This window comes from Canis lupus, chromosome 35, assembly GCF_048164855.1.
Source record: "Canis lupus baileyi chromosome 35, mCanLup2.hap1, whole genome shotgun sequence".
NCBI classification, from domain to species: Eukaryota; Metazoa; Chordata; class Mammalia; order Carnivora; family Canidae; genus Canis; species Canis lupus.
In genome coordinates this window covers 7,590,774-7,617,624 of record NC_132872.1, presented here as the reverse complement: position 1 = coordinate 7,617,624, position 26,851 = coordinate 7,590,774, and the positions used below count along the sequence as shown (strand labels likewise).

The 26,851-nt window shown below is 39.0% G+C and overlaps 1 protein-coding gene across 3 annotated transcripts in view; it reads right to left on the bottom strand.

Moving 5' to 3' along the window:
* The window catches only part of GPR156 (G protein-coupled receptor 156), an 83,736-nt gene that overhangs the window by 56,039 nt on the left and 846 nt on the right, over positions 1 to 26,851 (bottom strand). The window contains exon 1 of one of the 3 annotated variants that reach the window (XM_072811553.1): positions 21,566 to 21,740. The exons of 1 other annotated variant lie outside the window; for it this stretch is intronic. The gene's annotated coding sequence lies outside the window, so the exon portion shown is untranslated. Of the gene's footprint in view, positions 1 to 21,565; positions 21,741 to 26,851 lie in introns of those variants that run through there. One more of the 3 variants, XM_072811551.1, reaches the window with a different exon arrangement.

Sequence of the window (26,851 nt, the reverse complement as noted above, 5' to 3'; positions counted from 1 at the left end):
AGAAGTGCTAACAATCTTAAGCTCAAATTATCTTCGGGAGATTCTATTAACATGATGGGGTAGTCTATATGAACACAAATTTCCTGCAGGATAAATTCCAATGGTTCCCTTGGACAGACTGAAATCGCTGTCATGGAACTTTGAGTGCTAGGTCCCCATTCAGTCCATAGATATCTAGTGTAGGAACTTATATACCACGATACTGCCATGGGGCTGGCATTCAACTCCAACATTAGCACACATTTAGAGATTCAGAAACGAGGATCTGGTGAAACAGTGAACGGCTTAGTCACTGAGAGGAGAGTTGAAATGATTTCAAAAAGTGTCGAGTGACTGGGAAATTGAGTGGGGAATAGTGTGCCAAATAGGATAATGGTGAGGGATTTGACAACAAGATAGATACAGGACGTAAGGCACAAAAAGAAAGATTTGCTAGATTCCTCCAAGAGCAACCCTTGCCCTTGCCCCCATACATAAAATCTCTAGAAGTAAACTGTCTGGGCCAGACCCAAGACCACACATGGGTGGGGCTTACAATTTATTTGGCAGATTACAGAGTCCTGTCCAGTTATTATGATCAGGAAAGCAGATGTTGCATTAGCTACATCTCGAGTGCAAGATAGTCTTTTACAGATTCATGACTTTGAAAGATCCCATGTCTTTCTATAAAATCCCTTCTATTCTTCTACACATTATTTCTGGCCATTGAAAAACTAGTCCTACAACTACTGTCTTTTAAAAAGTTGTGCAGTTGATGGGACTTCTGCTTCATGAAGAGTTAACTGCTATAGGAATTGCCTTCCTACTGTAAACTATTTGAAAACTAGACAAAATATATGAAACTGCCCTTTTCAGACACTGGATAGCAGATATAGAACTTGGAAAACAAATGAGGTGGACCCTACAACTGACTGACATACATACAGTGAAATATAAAAAATATTCTTTCGGGATCCCTGGGTGGCGCAGCGGTTTAGCGTGCCTGCCTTTGGCCCAGGGCGCAATCCTGGAGACCCAGGATCGAATCCCACGTCGGGCTCCCGGTGCATGGAGCCTGCTTCTCCCTCTGCCTATGTCTCTGCCTCTCTCTCTCTCTCTCTGTGTGTGACTATCATAAAAAAAAAAAAAAAAAAAAAAGTTAAAAAAAAAAGGTTTAAAAAAAAATATTCTTTCAATGATTATAATTGACCTAAAGTTATTGCCTGGAGGCAGTTTCTAGGCTACATCCCAGGAAGGAAACCCAAACATAGCCTAAGTCTTGCTGAAGTAATGAGAACAGATTGGAGTTTGGGGAGGTCAAAGCAGGTAGAATTTGTGAGGCGGAGAAATGAAGAAGAAAGAAATACAAAGAGAGAGGGGCCTTTGGAAATCTGCAGGGTAGCTTCTCAGTCTTTTGCTGAGTACTGAACTAGGCATGAATGAGAGGCAACTACTTGAAATGGAAGACAGCCACTGCTAGGCAGTTGCTGAACAATTCCTGGAGCTCACACAGGGCTGGAAATACTTTGTGTTCTCATCAGCCAGAGTGGAGAAACCTCATATTATATAAGACATTGGATAGAATCCTCAGTACTATCATATCTTAGTAGTGGAACTAAACCCTAGAGGCTAATCTAGTCTAGGTACTACTGGACTCTAGTCTTTTGAGAGGATATGCCCTAATAAGGCTTAAAAGAAAGCCTCAAAAGGATCACACACAAAAAAAAAAAAAAACCTGGACTGATCCATAAAAAATTGAACTGCTTTCCAGGACACAACCCAATGCCCTTTAAAAAGGAATACAGGATGCAGCACTCAAAAACATAAAATTCAAAATGTCCATCATCCAATAAAAAATTACTGGGCATGCAAAGAATAAAAAATATGATCTACAACCATACATTAAAAAAATCAATTGGGGCTGAATGGCTCAGTTGATTAAGGATCTAACTCTTGATTTCAGCTCAGGTCTTGATCTCAGAGTTGTGAGACTGAGCTCCATGGTGGGCTCTGTGTTCAGTGAAAAGTCTGCTTAAGATTCTCTCTGTCCCTCTCCCACTGCTCCTCCATCCTCCCACTCTCTCTCTCTCTCTAAAATAAATAAATCTTTAAAAAAATAAAAAATCTATAAAAACAAATACAGAAATGATATAATTAGCACACAAGGATCTTAAAACAACTATTATAAGTATGATCAAAGAAATGAAGCAGAACATGAACAAAATTAGGGGAGAAGTGAATATAAAAAAGACCCAAACAGAATTCTAGTGAAAAAAATTAATCCTGAAAGTAAAAATACAAAATTAATCCTGAAAGTAGAAATACAACAGATTAGACACTACAAAAATAAAATACTGGTTAAAGGCAAAGCATTAGAAATTATCCAAAATGAAGCAGAGAGAGAAAAACAATTGATAAAAATGGACATAGCCTCAGCGGCTTATAGAATAGCAAGTGGTCTAATATACATGTAATTGGATCCCAGGGAATAAAGGTGGGAGAGGGGGGAAATAGAAAAAAGTATTTGAAAGAAATGACAAAAAATATTTGTATTTGATTAAAAAGTATATACCTATAGATCCAAGAAGTTCAACCAAAACCTGAGCAGAATAAATGTTAAAATACGCATACATACACTAATGCACATTATAAGGAAATTAGTGAAAACTCAAAATAATGATAAAATCTTAGCTGCAGCTAGATTATGTAAAGAGGAATAACAGTAAGACAACATAATTTGAAATTATGTAAACCATAAGAGAACTGAAAGATATCTTAAAGTAATGAAAGAAATATAAAGTCAACCCAGAATATAATACCCAGTGAAAATGTGTTTCAGTGAAAAGTTTTTTTTAAAAAAAAAAAGACATTTTGAGACAAAGAAAAACTGAGAGACATGTACTATAAGAAATATTAGAGGAAGTTCCTCAGGCAGAAGAAAAAGTGTTATGTATCCAGATGCAAATCTGGATCTATATAAAGGAATGAAAGGTGCTGGAAACGGTAAATGTACTGGTTAATGTAAAAACGTGTTTTTTTATTTTTTTTAAAGATTTTATTTATTTATTCATGAAAATACACAGAGAGGAGAGAGAGAGAGGCAGAGACACAGGCAGAGGGAGAAGCAGGCTCCATGCAGGAGCCTCATGCAGGACTCAATCCAGGGTCTCCAGGATCAGGCCCTAGGCTGACGGCAGCGCTAAACTGTTGAGCCACCAGGCTGCCCTGTTTTGTTATTTTTTAAAGCTATGCTTATAAGCATGTACCTACTGCAAAAATACACATATACCAAATTCTCCTTTACACTCATATCCTTTCTACCCTCTCGTTTTTCAAACACAACCGCCTTGGTTCATATTCTCATTGCTAGTTGACTTGGTGACTTCATTATCAACAATAAAGCTGAATCCTAAAAGGCTTTCAGGGCCATGAAGCAACGAGATGAATGTGAAAAGGAAAGTGGCATATACATTAATGCAGAACTCTATGTTTACACATCCCCTTTCCCCCAAAACTCTGTTGCTAATATTCATTCAATTTTTTTTGAACACTAACAATGTGACAGGCACTGTTATAGGCATCTGAAATACACTGGTGCACAAAAGAAAGATGCCTGGCTTTACAGAATTCATATTATAATGGGGGATATCAAAACAATAATCAGTGTAACATAATAGCTAAATAAATTAGCTATTGAAGGTGTTAAAGACAATGGAGGAAAAGGTAGATCAGGGCAAGAGTATTTGGAAATGTCACAGGTGTAATGAAGCAATTTTAAATGAGGTTGCCATGTTGGCCACATAAATAAAAATATCAAAGGTTAATTCCACAGTGAAAATTATGACAGTTCTCTAAAGTAATCTCTCTCCTGTTCTTGAAGAGAATATCCAGAGTCATCTGACAATGATCAGTTAAGAAAACAAAGTTTTGGGAGGGTTTGCTTCTTCCCTTTTCATCAGCAATTTCTCACATGTTAGGTAACCTTCATAGAGTGTTTAGAGCTCTCTGTTTAGGCCCAGATCCACCAGCTACAGAATCTTCTCATGAACATCCTCCCTGAACTTTCCCTCTTTGATCTAATTCTATTAGGTATTCATATTTCAGTGATTCCTGAAAGTTTTCCTTTGCTGTTCTTGTGTGCAGCTGCATTTAAAATTTCTTTTAGGGATCCCTGGGTGGCGCAGCGGTTTGGCGCCTGCCTTTGGCCCAGGGCGCGATCCTGGAGACCCGGGATCGAATCCCACATCGGGCTCCCGGTGCATGGAGCCTGCTTCTCCCTCTGCCTGTGTCTCTGCCTCTCTCTCTCTCTCTGTGACTATCATAAATAAATAAAAATTAAAAAAAATAAAATAAAAATAAAATTTCTTTTAAATTCATAGATATTTATGAAACTCAGAAAAGTACAAGGAAGAAGATATCAAACACCCAGAATGTTTTTAAAGGTTTTATTTATTTGAGATAGATAGATAGATAGATAGAACGAACATGCACAGAGGGAGATGGAGAAGCAGACTCCCTGCTGAGCAGGGAGCTCAATGCAGAGCTTGATCACAGAGAACCCTGAGATCATGACCCAAGCCAAAGAAAGACGCTCAACCAACTGAGCCACCCAGGCACCCTGAACACCCAGAATTAAATACTAACACCTTGGCATATTCTTTCCAGATCATTCTTCCCACCCACCAGTACCCTCACCTCCTGAGAAAAAGCAATCTATTGCTTTTGTATAATATTTAGTTTTTTAAAATGAGGAATATCTCAATTTTTAAAAAAGAATGAGAAGTTATCTATATACTGCTGATTTCCAGGACAGATTCTTTTTTTTTAAGCAAGATGCAACACAACATATATGGTGTGTTACCTTTTGTATAATAGAGATGAAATCCCACATAGGTCATTAGATTATTTTCAAAAAGAAACAATGAAAAATAAAAGCATTATATATAAGAGGAGGAAAAGAACAAGGGGGAGGGGACAGGGAGGTAAAACAGACCTCGCAATATTTATAGTTATCATGAAGTCCAACCTCTTCACTTTATGGGTAAGGAAGTAGCCCTCAGAGGTTGAGAGGCTCAGGATCACCTAGTGTACAAAGAAAATCTGGGTCTCTCAAGTTCAATACTTCTCTATACTGCTTTAAAAACCTTCAAAGGAAGTTGTGGTTGGCCTTTCCCATATTTAGGACAGCTGGGCAAGGCCTGGACTTGGGGAAGCAAGCAGGATCATAGGGGTAAAAACTCTAGGGCTGTCGTTAGAAACCTGTGGAGGAGGTCCAAGAGAGAAAAGGAACACATCAGAAGAAGAAAGAATATTCTCTTGGGAGATTATAAATTTTGGAAGAACGTATATGTTTTTTTCCCCAGCAGTGTAAAGATTGAATTAATCTGCTTCTCAGAACCTCAGATTTGCCTTATAAAAAAGGGAGAGATGGAAAGTTTCTTTTTGAAGTCTTTGAAGTTCCTCCAATTAAGTTTTCCACATACTTGGTTTCTGAATGATCATCCCAAAAGGACCCTGGGGCAGGGCTTATGTAGGGAGTCTTGATTCACTGGAGGAAAGGTCAGGGGAGAGATGGCTGGTGCAAACACATCCCTCTCAGGGGATTTTAAAAGCAGAATGGAATCACTGGGTGTCCCTTGGCAGGGTTGGGAGATGGGCAGGGAGTGAGGAGGGGGAGTGGGCTTGATTCACTCCCTTAGTCTGGTGTGGATTTCAGAGAAAGCAGAGCTTTGGAATCCTTGGGATTTGTATACATTCTTCAACTATACCACCATTCTTTCCTAATTCCTGTGTCCCAAAGCCTCTTTCCTCTTGTGCTTCCCAGCCCATATTTAGTGATCTTTCTGAAATCTGGAGGACATTTTTACTCAACATTATAGAAGATACTGCTGAATCTTTAGTTGCATATTACTTACAACTTTTCCTCTACTAAAACCTGATTTCTCCCTTTACTATTAACTGTCTACTTGATAGAACTATATTGAATCAGACTGGCTATTGGATTGGGTGCCCCACAGGATAGGTGTTGTAAGTAGTAAGTTTACTATAAACGTAGGTCAACTGAATACTGGGAACATTCCAGGGCCCCTGGGCAAATTCAACTCTCCATCCCAGTACTTGGGAATTTGGTTTCACTTCACATATCCTTAGACCATTGGCAGTAATAAGTGGCACTGGAATGGACAAAGCTGAGGCTGAATTTAAGTCTCAGAAACATCATTTTCTATTTGTGGTGCCTTAGCTTAGTCACTTCTCCAATTCTTAGCTGCCTCTTCAATGAAAGGAAGATAATACTATCTACACCTCATAGGTTTTGCTGATGATTAAATCATATGATGTATAAGATGTATGCAAATATAACTAATACATACTAGATCATCAATAAATAGTGGCTTATTTCATTTCCATGACACAAAAGGGTTATTTATACAGAAGACTTGAGGATGCATAACTGAGGTTACTTATCTTGTTTCTCTAAATATCCTAACAGAATTCCAAGTCCTGAATCATTAATGTATCTTCTAAGTAACGACCTTTATACCATATTTACAATCAGATTCTGTTAGAATAATGAATTATATATCCCCAGTGGTAGAAGACATGTTCATTAATTCAACAAATACAGATCGATCAACTATTATGCAATAGTCACTGTGCTAAGAGCTAAGGATGCAGCAGGGAACAACATGGCCTTGCTCTGGCACCTAGCACGATGTCTGGTACATAGTAGGTGATCAATACATATTTGTTGAAATGGACCCAGGGACATTTACAAACATCACAGAGTATAGGAGCCCAAGATTTCTAGGAACAATCCTCAGGATCATATAGATATTCCTATAACTCAGAAGAAGCAGGAGGTTTGATTCAGGGAAGGCTAGAACACCTTCTCACTACAGTGGGAGCATCTCCTGCTTTTAGACCCCTGTCCTGATGTGTTTTGCTGACTCTCTGCTCTCAGTACAGACACAATCACATAAACTGAGCAGTGAGTCATTACCGCCTTATAGACAGGTCCTAGAGAGCCCTTACAGACGAATCCTAGAGACCTGTTAATATTCCAACACTATTGCCAGGGACTGGAGCTGGGAATTACACCAAAAAATAAAAATAAAAAAACAACATACTAAAACCGTTACTAACTTCTCAGAGTTGCATTGTTACCTAAAATACTTAGGTACTATTATGCAAATTATACATGCATGATTTCCATAAAAACCAGTCACAAATGTCAATTGGTGCTCATTAATATGCAATAAAATTCTCATTTGAAAACTATTAAGAGCCAAGAATGAATTCCACTTGGCTGCCCTCCTTTAATGAGAACTGCTGTGAAGTTCTCTATGCCATTATTCATCAACAAAACAGTAAGGTGTCACAACAAATCAAGCTTCAGAAGGTAACAAAGACCTGAGAATGGTCATCTGACATTTCAGAGGCTAGATTTAGGCAGCTCAAGTTTTATGCTGCTATAGCTAAGACCTCTCCGTTTGGGTACTCAGAACATAAGGCTGAGTGAACTCTTTAACTTACTTTGCAAACAGAGCCAATGGTGTGATACTGAACACTCCTTTAAAGGACATTTGTGAGGGTGCCACACAGCTAGAAAAGGGTAAACAAAACTTTGTTCCTGAGGTTCAGTCAGTTTGGGAGACTGAATATTCTCCTCCTCAAAAGAAGTGGAGCTCCAAGGCTGTTGTATTTACTGGGGCTTTTCTCTGAAAAGCCTGCTCCAGGTCAGAATTTTTATGAGTGAACTTTCATGCGGTGTCTTTAAATTCCTTCAGTTAGACACTGATTTTCTCTAAACTGTTGTTCAGTGTTGCTGCACAACCCGATATACTCATGTGAGAACAATTCTGGCTCTGGGAGGATAAAGAGATGGAAAACATAAGCCATCAAACTAGACTGTCCCTTCTGCAGCCGCTTCTGCTTAACAAACTGTCCTGAACTTGGCCTGGAAGCAGGTGGTAGAGAATGGGGTTTTCTAGGTATAGTTTAATACAATGGGTATCAAACTTCAGTGTGTATCAGAGTAACTTAGAGAGCTCGTTTGAAAACACTGATTGTTGGCCCCCACCTCCTCCAAATCAGAGTTTCCTGATTTGGTAGGGCCTGAGAATTTGCATTGCTAGTAAATTCGCAGGTGATGCTGCAGCTACTGGTGTGGGAACCATACCATGAGAATCATAGTCTAACTAAAGGAAATACAGGGCTTCATCAAAGTTTAAATGACCCAAACCCTTGGAATAACCTGTAATTTGTTACTCTAAGCTGCTGTGATGAGGCTCATGTACACATTTATAGATCAAGTCATTTGACTTGTTCTCTAGAAATTAATTTCAGAGAAATACTAGTAAGAAATTAGACACTTAGAACAGCACTCAGTTTTTTCATTCTTCAAATCAAGATTCTTATTTTTTTTAGACATGAGATACGAAAACTATAAACCTTCTCCTAAGAAACATACAAATGTGTAGTATTTTACATGTAAAATCACAGGCCACCCATCAACCATCCCCATAAACCTTAATCAACCCAAGTGAAGCAGTTAATTTCAAACTACAACTCAGCTGAAGCCAGGATAAAAGAAACCTTTTGTTTGTTTTTATCGAAGTATAGTATAGAAGTATAGACATACAGTGTTACATTAGTTTCAGGCATACAACATAGTGATTCCACAACTCTATCCTCCATGCTCACTACAAATGTAGTTACCATACAACATTATTACAATACCATGGACTATATACTCTCTATGCAGTACCTTTCATTCCCATGATTTCCATAACTGAAAACCTGCACCTCCCACTCCCCTTCACCCATTTTGCTTGTCTTCCTACCCACCTCCTCTCTGTCAACCATAAGTTTGTTCTCTTTGTGGGTCTGTTTCTTCTTTTTTTATTTGTTCATTTGTTTTCTTTTTTAGATTCTACACATAAGTGAAATCATATGGTATTTGTCTTTCTCTAACATATTTCACTTAGCATAATGCCCTCTAGCTCCGTCCATATTATCACAAATGGCAAGATTCCATTCTTTTTATGGCTGAGTAATATTCCATTGTATAAATGTATAACTATACATATATCTTTTTAATAGATAATCTATCTAATCTATTTATCTATTGATGGACACTTAGATTGCTTCCATAACTTGACTATTGTAATAATTCTGCAATAAAACAGGGGTGCATATATCTTTCTGAATGAGCGTTTTCATTTTCTTTGGTAAGTACCCAGTAAAAGAATTACTAGATTGTATGGTATGTCTATTTTTAATTTTTTGAGGAAACCCTATGCTATTTTTCACAGTGGTTCCACCAATTTACATTCTCACCAGCAGTGCATGAGGGTTCCTTTTTCTCCATGTCCTCACCAACACATGTTATCTTGTCTTTTTGATACTAGCCATTTTGACTGGTGTGAGGTGATACCTAATTGTAGTATCGATTTGCAGTTTCCTGATGATGAGTGATGCTGAGAATATTTTCGTGTGTCTGTTGGCTCTCTATATGTTTTCTTTGGAAAAATGTCTAAGAAGGTCCTCTGCCCATTTTTAACCTGGATTTTTTTTTTTTTTTTTAGTGTTGAGAAAAAAGTTTTTGTTTTTTTTTATACTGTTCTCATAAATCAAATATTTCTTTGTGGCTACCCAAAAAGTGTGGTGAAATACGATGATAAAGGCTATGATAAACACTGTCAGCAATTAGGATATTTTAATAATCATTTTAATGTTTATAATTTAATACAATAATTTTATTTAATTAAAATAGTATTTTTATTCTTAAGATAATTACTGACATAAGTGAATTAAATATCTAATATACTATTTGTTTTGTTTTTTACAGCTTGTTCTTTTTTTTGTTCTTTTTTTTAAAATTGTATTTATTTACTCTCATTTTCCTATCCATAAGTTTTTTTAGAAAGCAGCTCTATTGAGGTACAAATTCTATATAATAAACTGCCAATATTTAAAAGTGTCAATTTGATAAATCCTGACTTGTAAAACCATTCTTTTTTCTTTTTTAAAGATTTTATTTATTTGTTCATGAGAGACAGAGAGAGGCAAAGACACAGGCAGAGGGAGAAACAGGCTCCATGCAGGGAGCCAGACATGGGACTCAATCCCCAGTTTCCATGATCACGCCCTGGGCTGAAGGCGGCGCTAAACTGCCAAGCCCCCCGGGCTGCCCATGTAAAAGCATTCTTGCATTCAAAATAATGAACAGGTAGTAATAGTCCCAATTTTGTTCCTTAAAAAAAAGTTGCTTTGACTATCCTAAATACTGTACATTTTCATATGAATTTTAGAATGCAGTTATTAATTTCTGTAAGAGTATCTGGGATTTTGAGGATCCCTGGGTGGCTCAACGGGGATTCCTGGGTGGCTCAGCGGTTTAGCGTCTGCCTTTGGCCCAGGGCACGATCCTGGAGTCCCGGGATCGAGTCCCACGTGGGGCTCCCGGCATGGAGCCTGCTTCTCCCTCCTCCTGTGTCTCTGCCTCTCTCTCTCTCTCTCTATCATAAATAAATAAATAAATCTTAAAAAAAAAAAAGAGTATCTGGGATTTTGATTAGGATTGCATTACATCTATAGATGAATTAGAGGAAAATCAACATTTTAACAATAATGAGCCTTCTAATCCATTATCTTGGATTGACTGGTACAACAAAATACCATAGACTGGGTGGCTAATAAACAGCAGAAATTTATTTCTCATGATCTTGGAAGTTGAAGATCATGATACAAGTATGTTGAATTCTGGTGAGAGCCCTCTTCCAGTTTACAGATGGTGGACTTGTATCCTCACATGATGGAAAGAGAATTACCTAGATCTCTGGCCTCTTCTTTTAAGGGCACTAATCCCATTTATATGGGCTCCATCCTCATGACTGAATTACTTCCCAAAGGCCCTGCCTCCAATAACCATCACAGTGAGGACTAGATTTCAACAAATGAACTTGAGGAGGATACAAACATTCAATTCATACCATCCATGAATAGGGTTTATCTCTCCATTTATTCAGGTCTTTTTTCTCTCAGAAAGGTTTTGTAGTTTTCAGTGTATAGCTCTTACATAATTTTTATCAGATATATCCCTAAGTATTTCATATTTTTATGCTATTATAATTTTTTACTTTGAATTGTCCTTGTTTAACATTATATATCTCCACAATTGATGTTTGTATATTGATACTGTATTCTTGCAATCATGCTAAATTTATGTAATAGTTCTAGTAGCTCTTTCGTAGATTCCATTGAATTTTCTATATAGAAGATCAGGTTACATGCAAATAAAGGGGGTTTTAACTCTGTTTCCAAACTGGATGCTTTTTATTTATTACTTTTTTTTTTTTTTTTTTTTTTACTACATTGTACTGGCTAGGACCTCCAAGATAATGTTGAAAGAATGAGTAAGAGTAGTCATCTTTGTGTTGTTCCTGAACTTAAGGAGAAAGTATTTGGTCTTTTATCAGTAAATATAGTATTAGATGCAGGTTTTTCATAGATTCCCTTTATCATGTTAAGGAAGTTCTTTATTTACTTATGGAGATAGAAGTTCATTGAATACACTGCAAGACATCAGAGGCAGGATAGCAAAGGAGACTGCCATGAGGCAGTGGTAGTGGAGGGGTATAATTAAGGGAGAGACTGAGGAGGTATAGGAATGTATGGAATCTTCTTGTGCCTAGTTGTAAGTAGCCCATTGGTCAGCTAGGTCTTATGGATATTTTGAGGTGGGTTGCCTAGTGAACCTGTTTGCATTCAGCCCTGTGAATTCGCTGGGGGCCTTTTTTTTTTTTTTTAATCTTTTTTAAATCTTACTCAGGTTTCCATTGCTCAAACCTATTGCCTAAAAGTGGCCCCTGCGTTCTCCTTTGACAGATCAACAACAAATCTTTGGCATTTGGGCAAAGGTCTCATCTTCTGCAGTTGTTTCATGTTGGATGAGGGGGCGAGCTTTCCCTACCTAAACTTGTCAGTCCATCAGGGGTTCTGCGTAGTTATTAACATGCTGACTGGCAATGTAAGTGAAATTCACTGGTGGCCAGGTCCATGGGATTTAGGGGGAGGGAGCCCTCTGATGGCATGGGCTGGAATCCTTGTTGAATCATCATTTGTATATGGAATTGTTAGATTCACTCAGACAAGTAGGAATGTATCTTGCCTACAGATCAAGATGGTGGCTGGATCTGCAAGAACAAAGGAAAAAAGCGGGTGGTGGGTGGTGGTGCAGAAGGCTGAAAGAAGCAAGGTGGCTGAGAGTGAGCCAGTGTCAGGAAAGGGTCCCAACTAGTCCACAATGTGTGCAGATTCCTGGAGGAGCTTCTACTGCCAACTGCTGAGTACGTTGGGAATGGAGACCTCGGGGAATGGAGTGGGAGAGGCCAGGAAAGGGGCCCTCTGCCTTGTCAGGCATGGGCAGTCTGACCTGTTCACCTCAGACCTCCAGACCATATGGGGAGCTGCCTTGGCTAGAGATCTTCAGTTGTCTGAGGAGTAGTAGGGTTAGACCTCTGAAGGGCTGAGAAGAGAAAAGAGACCGAGGGAAGGATTCCTGCAAAGTGCAAGACGGGAAGTCCCTTACTCTTTCGGGCAAGGGCAGTCCCACTGGTTCCCCCTGGGGCTGTAACCTCACTGAGGAGTAATGTCTCCCGGAGGTGGTTAGTTCTCCAAGGAGTACTAGAGTTGGTCCACTGAGGGAAAGTCTCAAGAAATTCCCAGAGAATCTAAGGAAAGTCCTAAGCTGGCAGAGGGTCCCCTATATGGGCTCTACCAAACGTGTGGGGGGAGGCAATGGAGTGGAGGCTGGTGTGTGGGTGGTGAATTCATCCAAGGGCAGAACAAAGGAGACAGAAGTGTATTGAAAATACAGCAAAGCAGTGGGCAGGACAGCAAAAGGAGAGACTGCAAGGAGTTCTCTTCTATTCCTTGTTTGCGGAGACTTTTTTTTTTTTTTTTAACATTTTATTTATTCATTCATGAGAGACACAGAGAGAGGGGCAGAGACACAGACAGAGGGAGAAGCAGGCTCCCTGTGGGGAGCCCAATGCAGGACTCAATCCCAGGACTCTGGGATCATGACCTGAGCCAAAAGCAGATGCTCAATCACTGAGCCACCCAGGCGTCCCTGCTGAGACTTTTTAAAAAATAGATGTGGGCTTTTACATTCTCTAATATTTCTTGAATGAACTTTGGTAGTTTTTTTCTTTCAAGGAATCTGTTCATTTTACCTAAGTTGATAGAATTATTGGAACAGAGTTTCTATAATATCTATAGAATTTATAGTGATGTCACCTCTTCAATTCATAACATTAGTAAATTGTGTCTGCTCTCTTTTTATCCTATCAATCTGGCTAGAGGCTTATTGATTTTATTGATAGCCACAATCAATCAGCATTTGCTTTCATTGATCTCTATTGGGTTTTTAAAATCTATTTTACTGATTTCTGCTGATATTCATTACTTTCTTGTGCTTACTTTGGGTCTCATTTCCTCTTTTTGTTTTAGTTTCTTAGGATGGAAGCTGAGAATATTAATTTGAGACTTTTCTTCTTACAAACCCTCAAGCACTATAAATTTTCACCTAAGTACTGTTTTTGATACATTTCTTTTCATTTTCCTTCAGTCCAAAATAATTTCTAACTTCTCTTTTGATTTCTTCTTTGACTCATGAGCTATTTTGAAGTGTATTATATAATTTTCCGAATATTTGATGATTTCTGTTATGAGTTTCTTAACTAATTCTATTGTGGTCAAGGACATACTCTGTATGACTTGAATCCTTTTAAATGTACTGAGAATTGTTCTATGGCCTAAAATATGGTCTATCGAAATGTTCCATGTGCACTTGAAAGGAATGAATATTTTGCTGTTGATAGGTAAAGATCAATGAGGTCCAGATGATTCTGTAGGCTTCTTCCATATCTTTAATTATTTTCTGTCTTCTTATATCCATTACTGAGAAGAAGCCAATGAAATTTTGGACTACAGGGGTGCCTTGGGTGGCTTAGTCAGTTGAACATCCAACTCTTGATTTTGGCTGAGGTCATGACCTCAGAGTGGTGAGACGTAACCCCAAGGGGATCTCTGAGCATGGAGCCTGCTGGAGATTCTCCTCATCCTTTCCCTCTGCCCCTCCCCAGCTCACACTCTCAATCAATCAATCAATAAAATCTCTTTTAAAAAGGAAATGTTCTACTACTATTATGAATTCATCAATTTTTCTTTGAAGTCATAGCATTTCTACTTCATGTATTTTGAAGCTGGTAGGTGCATAAATGTTTAATACTGGTATATCTTCTTGATGAATTGACTATTTTTTTTTTAAAGATTTTATTTATTTATTCATGAGAGACACAAAGAGAGAGGCAGAGACACAGGCAGAAGGAGAAGCAGACTCCATGCAGGAGGCCCAATGTGGGACTCAATCCTGGGACCGCAGGATCATGCCCTGCGCTGAAGGTAGGCACTCAACCACTAAGCCACCCAGGCGTCCCTATTTTATCATTATGAAACGCTTTTCTTTATTTATAGTAATATTTTTTGCTCTGCAATCTATATTTTGATTAGTGTGTTAGCATGGTAAACTTTTCCATCCTTTATTTGTGTCATAATGTATAAAGTGTGTTTCTTGTACATAGTATATTGCTCACACTGCTTTTAAAAAAAATCCTCTCTGGCAGTTTCTGCTCATTAGTTGAAGTGTTGAGATCATTTATATCTAAAGTAGTTATTGGTATATTTAAGTTTAAATGCATTATGTTGCTATTATTTTTTATTTATCTCATCTCTTCTTTGTTTCTTTTTTTCCTCCTTTTCTGACATCTCATAGGCAAGTTGAGTATTTTCATGTTCCCATTTTATCTCTGTTGGCTTATTAGCTATGCTTCTTTATTTTGTGATTGTTTTTGTGTTTATGGGTACATCTTAATTTGTCACAGTCTATGTTCAGATGATACCGTATCAGTTCACATGTAGTAACAATATGCTTCCATATCTCCTTCTTAGCCTTTGTACTCATTTTCATACATTTCCTTTTACATACATTATAAACCCCATATTGTTTATTTTTCTTTAAGCTGTCAATTGTGTTTTAAAAGAGGTTTAAATCATAAGACAAATAATTTGTAGTTACCATGTTTGGTGTTCTTTCTTTTTTTTTGTATAGATTCATATTTCCTACTGATATCATTTCCTTCTGCTAGAAGAACTTCCTTTACCATTTCTCGTAGTGCACATCTGTCGGTGATGAATTGTTTCAGCTTTTTTATATCTGACAAAGTCTTTATTTTGCCTTTGTTTTGAAAGATACTTTCACTGGGCATAGGATTCTAGGTTGAAAGGTTTTGGGGTATTTTTTTTTCCAGTACTTTAAAGATGTTGTTTCACTGCCTTTTCATTTGCATCATTTCTGATGAGAAATCACTGCTATCCTTGTCTTTGTTGAAAATGTTTCACTCATTATCTCTTCAAATATTTTTCTGTGTCCTCTAGGGCTATTCCAGTTACACATAATATTAGATTCATATCCTCTAAATATTCTTGAACATTGTTCTGGCATGCAGTTAAATTAATTGGGAATAGTTTGGTCCCTTTGGGTCTCCTTTTAAGATGTTAGGCAAGATCAGAGCAGTGCACAGTGTAGGGCTGATTATTCCCCACTGTGAAGGCATCATCTCTCAGAGCACACTACCCAATACCCTCTGAGTTATTAGCTTTTCTAGTATGGTCAGTGGGACAGCCCTGGATGGGTAGCAAGTATTTTTTCCTCTAATCCTTTTGAATGGTTCTTTTTCCATCTCTAGGTAGTTTCCTTACAGGCATGTGTTGAACAGTACTCCATTTCATGCTTGGTGTACTGTGTGGGGATCTCTGGAATTCTCTGTGTACTCTTCCCTTTGATACTCTGTCCTGTAAACTCCAGCTGCCTTGGTCTCCCTAGACTTGAAACGGTTTTCTCAACTCAAGCAGTCTGCATTCTCTCATTCTGCACCATATTCCAGAAACTGTATTTTTACTATGCCTGCTTTTGTTTTGTCTCACCAAATATCAGAAACCGTTTAATGAAAATATAGTAGTTCTGGGTCATTTTTTTCTCCAATGAATATGTTATTTACGTTTTCTAGAGGGCTAGAATAAAAACAGATAATTTTAATCCAATCTGATTTTGACCTAATTAGGAATTAGATTTCAATTTCAATAAGACCAGGTCTATTTCTGGGCTAACTCCTAGACATAGCTCTTTAGAAGTCCCAACTGAAAGCTTAGGATGTTTGTATTAGTTACGGTCCTCCAGAGAAACAAAACCAACATTTTATGTATCAATAGAAGAGATTTATTATAAAGTTCTGGCTCATGGAAATAAGGAGGTTGAGAAACTCTATGATCAGCTGTCTACAAGCTGGAGTCCCAGGAAAGCTGGCAGCATAGTTTGAAGGCCTATGGATCAGAACGCTGATGGTATATATGTCAGTCCAAGTGCGAAAGCCTGAGAACCAAGAGCACCAAGGACAGGAGAAAAATCAATGTCCATCTCAAACTGTCAGGGAGAAAACTTTTAACCTTTCTCTGCCACTTTGTTCTATACAGACCCTCAATGAATTGGATGATCCTCACCTACGTCCGGGAAGACCTACTGCTTTATTCAGTTCACCAATTCAAATGCCAATCTCTTTCAGAAATCTCAGAGATATACCCCCAAATAATGTTTAACCAGATATCTGGGCATCCTGTGACTCATTAAAATAGATATGAAAGTAACCATTACAGTGTCTTTCAGGCTCTCCCACCCTGGTGAACCCCACACTCCAATTTTTATCTCCCCAGCACAGTAAGACTGTAAGTACCTATGATTAGCTTCTTGGCTTTTTTAGCAGCTGCTTTCTGTTTGGCTTATTTACCTCTTCATCTGTGCTACTTATAAACTGGCGAACAACTTGGAAGGAAAATTGCTCTGATTATTGGGCTAATTCTGTCTCTCATCAGACGGTAGAATGTTCTGCTCAGCTTTTCTCTTAGCAGCTGCCTTTTGCTTGGGAATCTTAGCTCCTCCTCACCTGTTACTCAGTAAATAGTAAATGTCTCAAGGAAAAAGCAACCTAGTATGTGGGGCACTTTATATGGTTTGGCTCTTAAGTTCTGGCTGCCTTAGGTCTTTTATGAACTCAACTAAAATTTTAAAATCTATCTTTCGGGGCACCTGGATGGCTGAGTCAGTTAAGCATCCAATTCTTCATTTTGGCTCAGGTCATGAGCTCAGGGTTGTGAGACTGAGCCTCACGTAGGGCTCCACACTCAGCATAGAGTTTGCTTGTGCCTCTCCCTCTGCTTCTCCCCCTACTTGCACACTCGTTCTTTCTCTCAAATAAATAATCCTTAAAAATATTTCAAAAAATAAAATAAAACCTAGCTTTTTCTGGAAGTCCTCAACAGGAGCAGCACACTGCTACCAGATAGTCCATTATAGCCAGACGCAGATGCTTAATGTCTTGTAATATATTTAACCTTAAAATTTTTTTACTGACAAGACCAAGCTGTTTAAAGATCATCTTTACAGATACAAATGACAGTGCAAACAGTATAAGGTATAACTAACCTTACTATTAACTATGAGACCAATTAGGATACATTACAGAATTCCTAAGTTATAAAAGACAAACCTATTATAGGGACTGGTTTTACTATCATTATTACTGGTCAGTGTGTATTTGAAAATTAAAAGTTTCTATAAAAGCATGTGTTAACACAAAGCCTAATGCTCATTCTACAGGTTTATACATGTTCAAACTAAAGTTAAGATTTCTCCTTAGAAATTCATTGCAATAACTTCTATTCTGGTTTTCTTTCTTTCCTTTAGTTTTCAGTCTAGGGCACAGAAATCCATTTCAAAGCTACTGAGTAAAAGTTGCAGTATGTGTTATGGGTGCCAACAGCAAAATGTCTGCCACAGAACATCATTTCTTTCTTTCTATTTAGCTAATGTTTGCATTCTGAACACAGACTCACAATTGGGTTTCTAATAAGAATTAGAGATCACAAATTTCTATAAAGTGTCTATGAACTCATAGGTCCCTGGTCACACAGCAGCCTTTATCTGAGGATTATAAAATCTCATTTACTTCTATTTTGTTAGTTTGCATTTTGTAATTCACTTGTTTGTACTCACCAGCTTCCCTTCAGGCTTCTCTACTATTTTCTCCAGCCCTGGTGTGATGGGAATCCCACTCCTCTCTGGTCTGGTGGGCCAGACTACAGTTTCACATCCAAACAACAGTAAAACTAAAACCGAAAGCCAAGTAGTGCTGAGAAGTTCGCTCCTAATACCAGGTTTGTTAAAATCATTTGTTTAAAAATGTTCACATCTGTTGCTTGGCACTGATCCTTAAGCTCCAAGACCCCTACCTTCTTAACTAATTATCCTCATGTCAAATAATCAGTTGTAGTTGATTGACTACATACTCATAAAATTCCCCAAATCCCAAATCCCTCAAAATAGAGGGAAACAATTGGGATAGAATCGAATAACTTTTCTCAATTCTACCATTAAAGAAAAGACATAAAAAGGAACATAGCAGATATGGTGTTGTGAGAAAGTATTGTAACAGCCTATTTTCTCTGAAAGCCCCCCCCCCCAAAAAAAAAAAATGATCACACTGCTCCTGCCACAGATGAAGACCATGTATAATTCCACAGCATGGAATAAATGAGCAAGGGGAACTGTAAACAGTCTGGCCAACCAGAAGCAATAGACACACAATGCAACCAAGACACGCAGACCTCGTTTCCCACTGAGCTAATATAATCCTTACACTTGGCAAGTAGGAGTTCTCACTGCAGGGCTCTCCTGCCTAAAGACACAGGCTCCTCTGGAGAAAGGCTGTGGGAGAGGGGAGAAGAAGACAAAAGAAGAGGGGGAAACAATTGCTGTAAGGGAAACCCACAAGAGAAGTAAAATTGTGTTTAGTATTCCCTTTGGCCCAGAAATGCCAGTTTGGGGAATCTACCTATGGAAATGGAAACCAAAGTGTAAGGATACATGTAAGATGTTTACTGTGGCATAATCTGTTGTGTAAAAAAAATGGAGGGAAACCGAAATATCTATCAATATAGAAATCATGGGAAAAATTATGTAACTTCTACAAAGAAATATTAAGTAACTATTAAAAATAAGAAATTTGATCAATTTATATATGTAGAATAATGTACATAATATATCAAAATGAAACAAGTAACAGAATAAACGGTATTATATGATCTCATTTACATATGAAATAAAAAATAACTACATATTTGAACATAGAAAAGGAGTGAAAGAATTCACATTTAATTTTAAAGTGGTTTTGTCAGGTAGATGGAAGAAGAGGGGGAGATTAATAACATCTTCTTTATAGACTACTATCTTACAAGACTGGTTACAATGAGTGTGTATTGCTTTTAGAATTTAAAAATGTAATAAATTTAAAATATAAAAAGGATTTATTGACTATAATTACAGGTAATGCCAGACCCCAGAGTTCAGTGGGGTTTGTTTTAAATTTGCTCTGGCATTTACTTTAAATCGATCCTGGTGGGGAGAGGTAAATAGTAACTACTGCTCTCAGAGAGAGGCCTCACCTTGTGTCCCTAAACAACAGCCAATTAAAGCACAGACTTGACAGTGCTCCTGGAGAAGGCCAGTGGCTGTGAAATGAAAACTATAGGTACCTCTCCAAAGCCTCAGCCACAGAGCTTCCCAAGGGGCTGCCCGAGCCAGTAAGCAGCCAACAGAAGCAAGTATGAGAATAGAACAAGCTTTTGTCTGGAGAAATCCCACTACTCCAACTCCTGACAGCCTTTGTTGGCTTCTGTTCCATACTTCAGAGATGAGAGCCATAAGCCTGGCCCAGCCTCTGCGGGGATAAATATTAAACTCTGTGGGAAAGATGCTGCTGCCCAGCTTTGAAGTGTTCTGTGTTAGCGCTTTGGTGGAAGATTCTTTGAGGACCACTGGAAGTTAGTTGAGGGCCTTCCAATTCTTACCCACAGGACAGAATTAAAGCCCTGGAGGAGTGACACTTGGCTCAGTATTTGTATTTGGTTTCATGCTGATAGAAGCTTCCAGACCTTCTGAGGGGTAATAGATATATGATACTCAATAATAAAATAATGTGCAGAAGCTAGCAGCCTGTGAAGAACTTTTTTTTAAAAAAGATTTTATTTATTTATTCATGAGAGAGACACACACAAACAGAGGCAGAGACCCAGGAAGAGGAGAAGCAGGCTAGACACAAGGAGCCGAATGCGGGACTTGATCCTAGACCCTGGGATCACACCCTGAACCAAAGGCAGATGTCTGCTTAACTGCTGAGCCACCCAGGCATCCCAAGAACTAACTTTTTTGACCACTCATTCATCTTTCAACATCTTTTTTCTCTTCTTGAACAATCCTACTGTCCTATACCCATGCCTCTTCTTCTACCTCTCTACTTACCTTCTTTAATAGACTTTTTATTCGATGTTTCCTGATTATCATAGAAATGCTACAGCGTTCATGGAAAATATGGTTACATTTTTTTAAAAAGTAATCATTTATAATCCTGCCACTGATAATATTTTGGAATAGTTTCTTTTTGTCATTATACTTACTTTTTCTTTTTAATTCTTTATTTAAATTCAACTTAGTTAACATATACTGTATTACTAGTTTCAGGGCAGAATTTAGTGATTCATCAGTAGCATATAACACCCAGTGCTCATTCCATCAAGTGCCCTCCTTACAGCCCATCACCTAGTTTTCCCATCCTCCCACCCACCACTCCTCCAGCAACCCTCAGTTTGTTTCCTAGAGTTCAATTTCTCCTTTTCACCTTATTTTATTTTTCCTCCCTTTTTAGAGGTCTGCATTGTGTAGCTTCACAAGTGTAGATGAATGTCTTACATATATTACCTAATATTACAAATAAATATGAGAGAATATGTGAAGTGGAAAAGGGGTTTGGACAGCATGTTACTGTTGTCATTCTGCACAGCTGTGGTGTGGCTATGTGTTCTGGTGCGTCAAGCTGGTATTCATATTCCTCAGACTAACTGTGACAGGAGCCTTTGTGTCTCAGGCCTGCTTTTCTCCTTATGGCTGCCTCGGAAATCAGCAACATTTGCATGTAAAGATCCCCTTGGGTAGTTATTTGATCTTCTTTCATTCCCACTTTTCACTTGCAGGTAATTGGGTACCTAGGATCCCAGCAGGCCACTATTCCTCTTCCCTTCCCTGTCTCCTGATATTACTTTTTCTGCTCCCTCTTTATTGGATCTTCTGGGTTTATCCTAACAGCATAAAAAAGCAGACAGCCATCACCAGCCTGGGGACAATCAGAGAATCATCAAAATTTGGAAAAGACACTCAATTAAGCATGCATTCTGTTCACATGTTCAGAGTAAATACTCCAGCTGATATGGCCTTTGGAAGACTCCACTTCATGCAGAAAACCAGAAATATATCAGATTAGAGGCAAGAAGAACCTTGTTGGTCTGGAGTCTTGCTCGACCATTACTTTAGACCCTTACCACACTGCCAGTCCAGACCATATCTTCAGGCCCTTACCATTTCCCTAGTTAAGACATCCACTTCTGTCTTTTCTCTTCAGGTCTCCCCAGTTACCCTTGGAGACTCAGGATGGATAGCTGGCAGTGCCAAGACAGTGTGACACTGCAGCATAGACACATGGCAGTTGGAAAGCCCAGAGAACTCTTTCCTGGGTATTCTGATTGTCACTCTGGAACAGGTATCCATAGCAGTAAGAGAGCAATTTCAACCAACAAAGCTCTGGACAGAATCTTGAAGTTTCTCTAAGAGGCCCTCCTGTGCTCTTCCTTGTCCTCATACCAAGAAATCACTTCTTTCCATCAGAAATCCAGAACTTTCTGTTAATCTATATATATGCAAAGCTCCCCATGCAGCACTGAAAACTGAATTCCTCAGAGCCATTATTTCTACAATGATCTCTTCCTTATTACAAACATCATAAAGTACAGATGCTGATAGGCTTAACACCCTTCACTATCTCCCTCCCTATTTTCATTATGAGCTAAAAAGTAAACATCTTGGGGAAACTTTTGAATAGAAACTTACAATATGAAGGGAGAATACAGGTGAAGGGGGCCAGGCAGCTCTACCTATAGGTTATCAATATGCATGACTTCCACCTTCTACTGCCAGTCGCCTCTCTGGTCACTGCCTGGTAGCCTGGTCAAAGCAGGCTTGCAGTCTGCAGCGATGGTCTGACAGCCTCACTGCTTAATCCTCTGTTGCCTGGCAACCCACATCTGAAGTACACTGACCCAGATTTGGGTTCAGGTATTAAAGGCATACTTAGACCCTCTCAATTCTCCCTAAGAGGCAAGGTGGCCATGGAGAAGAGCAGAGGATAAGCATACATACAGCCTATGAATTCAGTTTGACTTGGCACATTCTGAGTATGTTATATGGGGAAAGAAGATAGCTGGTGAGACCTATTTCTGGTCAATCCTAGGAGTATATTGAATGAATCTTCCCTCTCTCTCATTTGCTTCCTCTAGATTAGACTGCACAGTCTCTAGACTGGACTGGACATAGGAAAATAATCTGGAAGCACCTTGGACATAAACAGACCTGGGTTGGATGCATCTCCCAGGAATTGCTCAAATTTTGACCCAGTCTCTGGTCAAAAGTTACATGGTTCCCTACAACAAACAGATTAAAGTCCATACTCTCGTGTTCTTGACAAGCGGGCCTATAGTTCTCCTGCTTTATCTCTTACTGAAAACCTGCCCTGACCTGACCCTCTCTACCTCTTCACCTCACTCAAACTGCACCAGCACTTTGGCCCGGACTCGAATACCGAATACTGGCTCAAGTTACTGTCTTTCAGGGAACGTTCTTCCAACTACAGCTGCCAGTCAAAGTACCACACCTCCTCCAGAACTCTACTCAAAAGACACTTCTTCCTTGGAGGAAAATAACAATCCCTCCTGAAATAGCTAGTTCTTTGCTCTCCACCTGGAAACCCTGGCTAGCCTCCATACCTTCCCCATAGTTTCATAAGTTGTGATAATTATAGCATTCAGAATAGTTGTCATATATGAGCCGTGTCTACATCAGTGTCAAACAGACTATGTCTTTTACAGGCTGGTTCCTTCATGCTTCTATCTGGAATGAATGCATCTCACCTTCATTAATTCTTCCTCATTCTAACAGGTTCTTTGCCACAATCACCTCTGGATTCACATCTTTAGCAGTGCTATATTAGCAGGCCCTTCTTTTTTCAATCCATTTTCAACAACACACACTGTCTTTCTCTTGATCCAGACATCACTAATGCCCATTTTTTTTCTGTGTGTTCATCCTCCCCCACCTCTGCAAAGCAGGGTATGCTGCAAGGTGGGGTTCAATAACCAGCTATTCTCTGGCTATATCATCTATCTCTGTCTGAATATCTCATGATTATGACAAGTGCCTCAGAAAAACACCTTGAGAAGTCTAGATGGAAACCAATGCCCCATGGAAACACATAAATATTTTATCAGGCTCTGAATAAGACTCTTGCTCATAAATATTTAAACTCCCTGATAGCATAATGTTGAGTGGCTGATTAGAGTCAACTTGTACGGGGGTAGGGAGCTGAGAGGAGGAAGGGAACATAAGAGCAATGGCAGCAGGCATTTTATAGAGTCCCATATAAGGATCGAAAAACACTGAAAATGTTCCTGAGGTCTCCCCAATTTGCATGGACATTCATTTTCCAAATGTTCTCTCTCTGGAGTGGGAGGTAAGCCAGTGCCCAGTGGAGCTGTCTAGAGAAGGCACTCACTGCAACATCAGTCACAGCCCCAGTAAGCTTGCCACACTTCTCTCAGCACAGGTGGCACAAAGATTTTCAAATAAAGTACACAGGACTCAAGATGAAGCAGATCCTGTAAGAATATTTATGGCAGCTTTATTTTAAAAAGTCCCAAATTGGAAATACCCCAAGCGCCCATCAGTAAGAGAATAGATAAGCATATGGTAGGTAGATAGTCATGATGAAATATTATTTGAAATAAAAAGAAATGACCAATATATTCAACAACACAGATGAATCTCAGACATCACGTTGAGCAAAAAGAAGCTAAATGCAAAAGTACATCAGTGTGAATGCACTTCCATGGGTGTTCAAGAATGCAAAAACAGATCTATGATAACATGGATCATAACAAAATTTGCTTCTGGATGGTGCAGATGACCAGAGAGGGGCATGAGGGAAATTTCTGGGATTGAAATTTTTTGTCCCTTGTTCAGAATGTGAGTTTGTCAAAACTGGCTGAGCTTCTAGCAAGGATTCAGCTTAGAAGCACTGTGAGGATACAAGAGGCCACTGATCTCCAGGATCATCATTTACCTATAAAATATTGATTGACTCGAATTACCTAAAAGGAACTTCTAGTATTTTACCAAGAATTCTACAACCTTTATGGGAGTTAATGCCTTGTTTGTGTCATTTAATTGCCTAATTAATTCAACAATTATGTATTAATTGCTTATAATATGCCAAACAGGAACATAGCCATGAAGACAACAAAAAAATTTCTGGTCCTTATGGAGCTAACATTTGAGTGGGGGGATATTGGGCAATTAACAAAGAAACAGCTATACTATAAAATGCCAGGTAATGATAAAGCAATGAAGAAATAAGGCAAGGTCAGAGGACAGGGACTGACAAAGGCCTGTTTTGGATCAGGTGGTCAGGGAAGCCCTGATCAAGGAGGTCACATCTGAAAAGAGACCTGAATGAGTTGAGGACAAAAACAGTGCAAGTATCTGAAGGAAGAGTGCTCAGGGAGAAGGAAGAACAAGAGAGGGGAAGAGTGACAAAATATGAGGTCAAACAGGTCAGATTGCATCAGGCTTTGGTAAACCCTGGAAGAGAGATGGATTTTATTCAAAACGTGAATGGAACCATTAGAGAGTGTAAGCAGAGGAGTAACAATCTAACTGATGTTTTAATAATGGGTAAAAGGAGGAAAGTAAGGGAGCTGCCCTATTCTTAGGGAAAAGTCAGAATAAGATCCAGATTTTGTGTCCTTCAAAATCTTAACATCCTTCACACATCTATTTCTTTCTTTTAAAAAAGATTCTATTTATTTATTTTAGAGAGAGAGAGAGAGCACAAGCAGGGAGAGGCAGAGATACAGGGAGAGAGAATCTCAAGCAGATTCCCTGCTGAGCAGGGGAGCCCAACGTGGGCTCAATCTCACAACCCTGAGATCGTGACCTGAGCCAAAACCAAGAGTGGGACACTTAACCAGCTGTGCCATCCAAGTGCCCCCACACATCTATTTCTTTTTTTTTTAAGGTTTTATTTATATTTATTTATTTATTTATTCATTCATTCATTCATGAGAGAGAGAGAGATGGGCAAAGACATGAGCAGAGGGAGAGGCAGGCTCCATGCTGGAAACCCAACATGGGACTCGATCCCAGAACCCCAGGATCATGACCTGAGCCGAAGGCAGACTCTCAACCGCTGAACCACCCAGATGTCCCTACACATCTGTTTCTTAACTGCCTTCTGATTCCAGCTCTGTCTGGGGCCAGATCACATGTTTCTGGATTTCAGACTCTGATTTTCACTAACAAGTATATGTATCAAGATGGTTACAAATTCATAAAAAGTAAGGCAGGTAACTCTTCTTGTGTCAGAAATTTTTTCATAATAAATCATTGGAGATGAAAAGAGAGGGATTTGTGTCCTTTATTGGGCAAAATTAATCAGCAATTAAATATGAATGTTATAATCCTCAACACTTCTCTGCCAAATAAAGATTCTGATTTTTAACTAAATGTGGAACATTCCAACTTTCAGATCCAACTTCTCTGCCCCAGCCAGCCCATGTTCCATTGTCTCTCTGGCAAGTCTTGGGGCTTCTTTCTTCTCTCTCCCCCTGCCCCCAATTAATTACTCTCTGGAAACCTACAAGGGAGTGCAGTAAAATGTGCATTTGTGCGGTGGGAGGGCACACTCCTCAACCCCATCTGGAAATGCCCTTGTGTTCAAACAACAAAAAAAGGGAATATTAACATCCTCAGGAGGAAACAAGTTGTAAGCACCTATTGTCCTCCCCCAGAGAATCTCCTTCCCTCAATCCTTATTTTCCCACTCTTTGGAGAGCCTTCTAGGCTGAAAGTCTGTGGCTTCATCCCATTCACCCCTCAGATCCTCCTAGGCCACAATTCTGCTTTCACTGGCCTTGATGCTGTCTATCCCCAGGCTACCATAACTCTGCCTCTGACCAGGCTCAACTCTAGACTTATTGAGCAAGAGGGAGAAGCTAAAAGCTGGCGGTAGAAGAGAAAGGGAAATGCAAGGAGCACTCCAGAGACAATGGTGGCCCAAAAGTGGAATTAGGCTGCTAAAACGGAGACCAGAGAGCACCCTCCACCACCACCACCAGCCCCCCCACCCCATGCTCACAGATCCCTAACTCAAGTAAAGCCTGCCCAACGCATTTTATTCTCCAGGCTCAAACTGACTTGCTACTACTACCTCGCCTGCAGGAAGGCCTTCTGTGCGGAATGCCCCCATTGAGGGAGAACCATTAATTTCCCTTTGCAGGCCTTGCTGCCTAAGACAACTACTCAACAGTCTTTCCAGCTTTTAACCCCTACTCAAAAAAAAACAAAAACAAAAACAAAAACAAAAAACAAACAAAAAAAAACTTTTCGCTTTTATCTAGGGGATGCAATAATTCAATGTTATCCCCTAGATCCTGGTTTAAAGGACTGTATATCAAGAAAGACGTTTCATAATTGAACTCCAATAAAAAAATAAAAAAATAAAGAGGTAAAAGATAATAAAATAAAATAAATAAAATA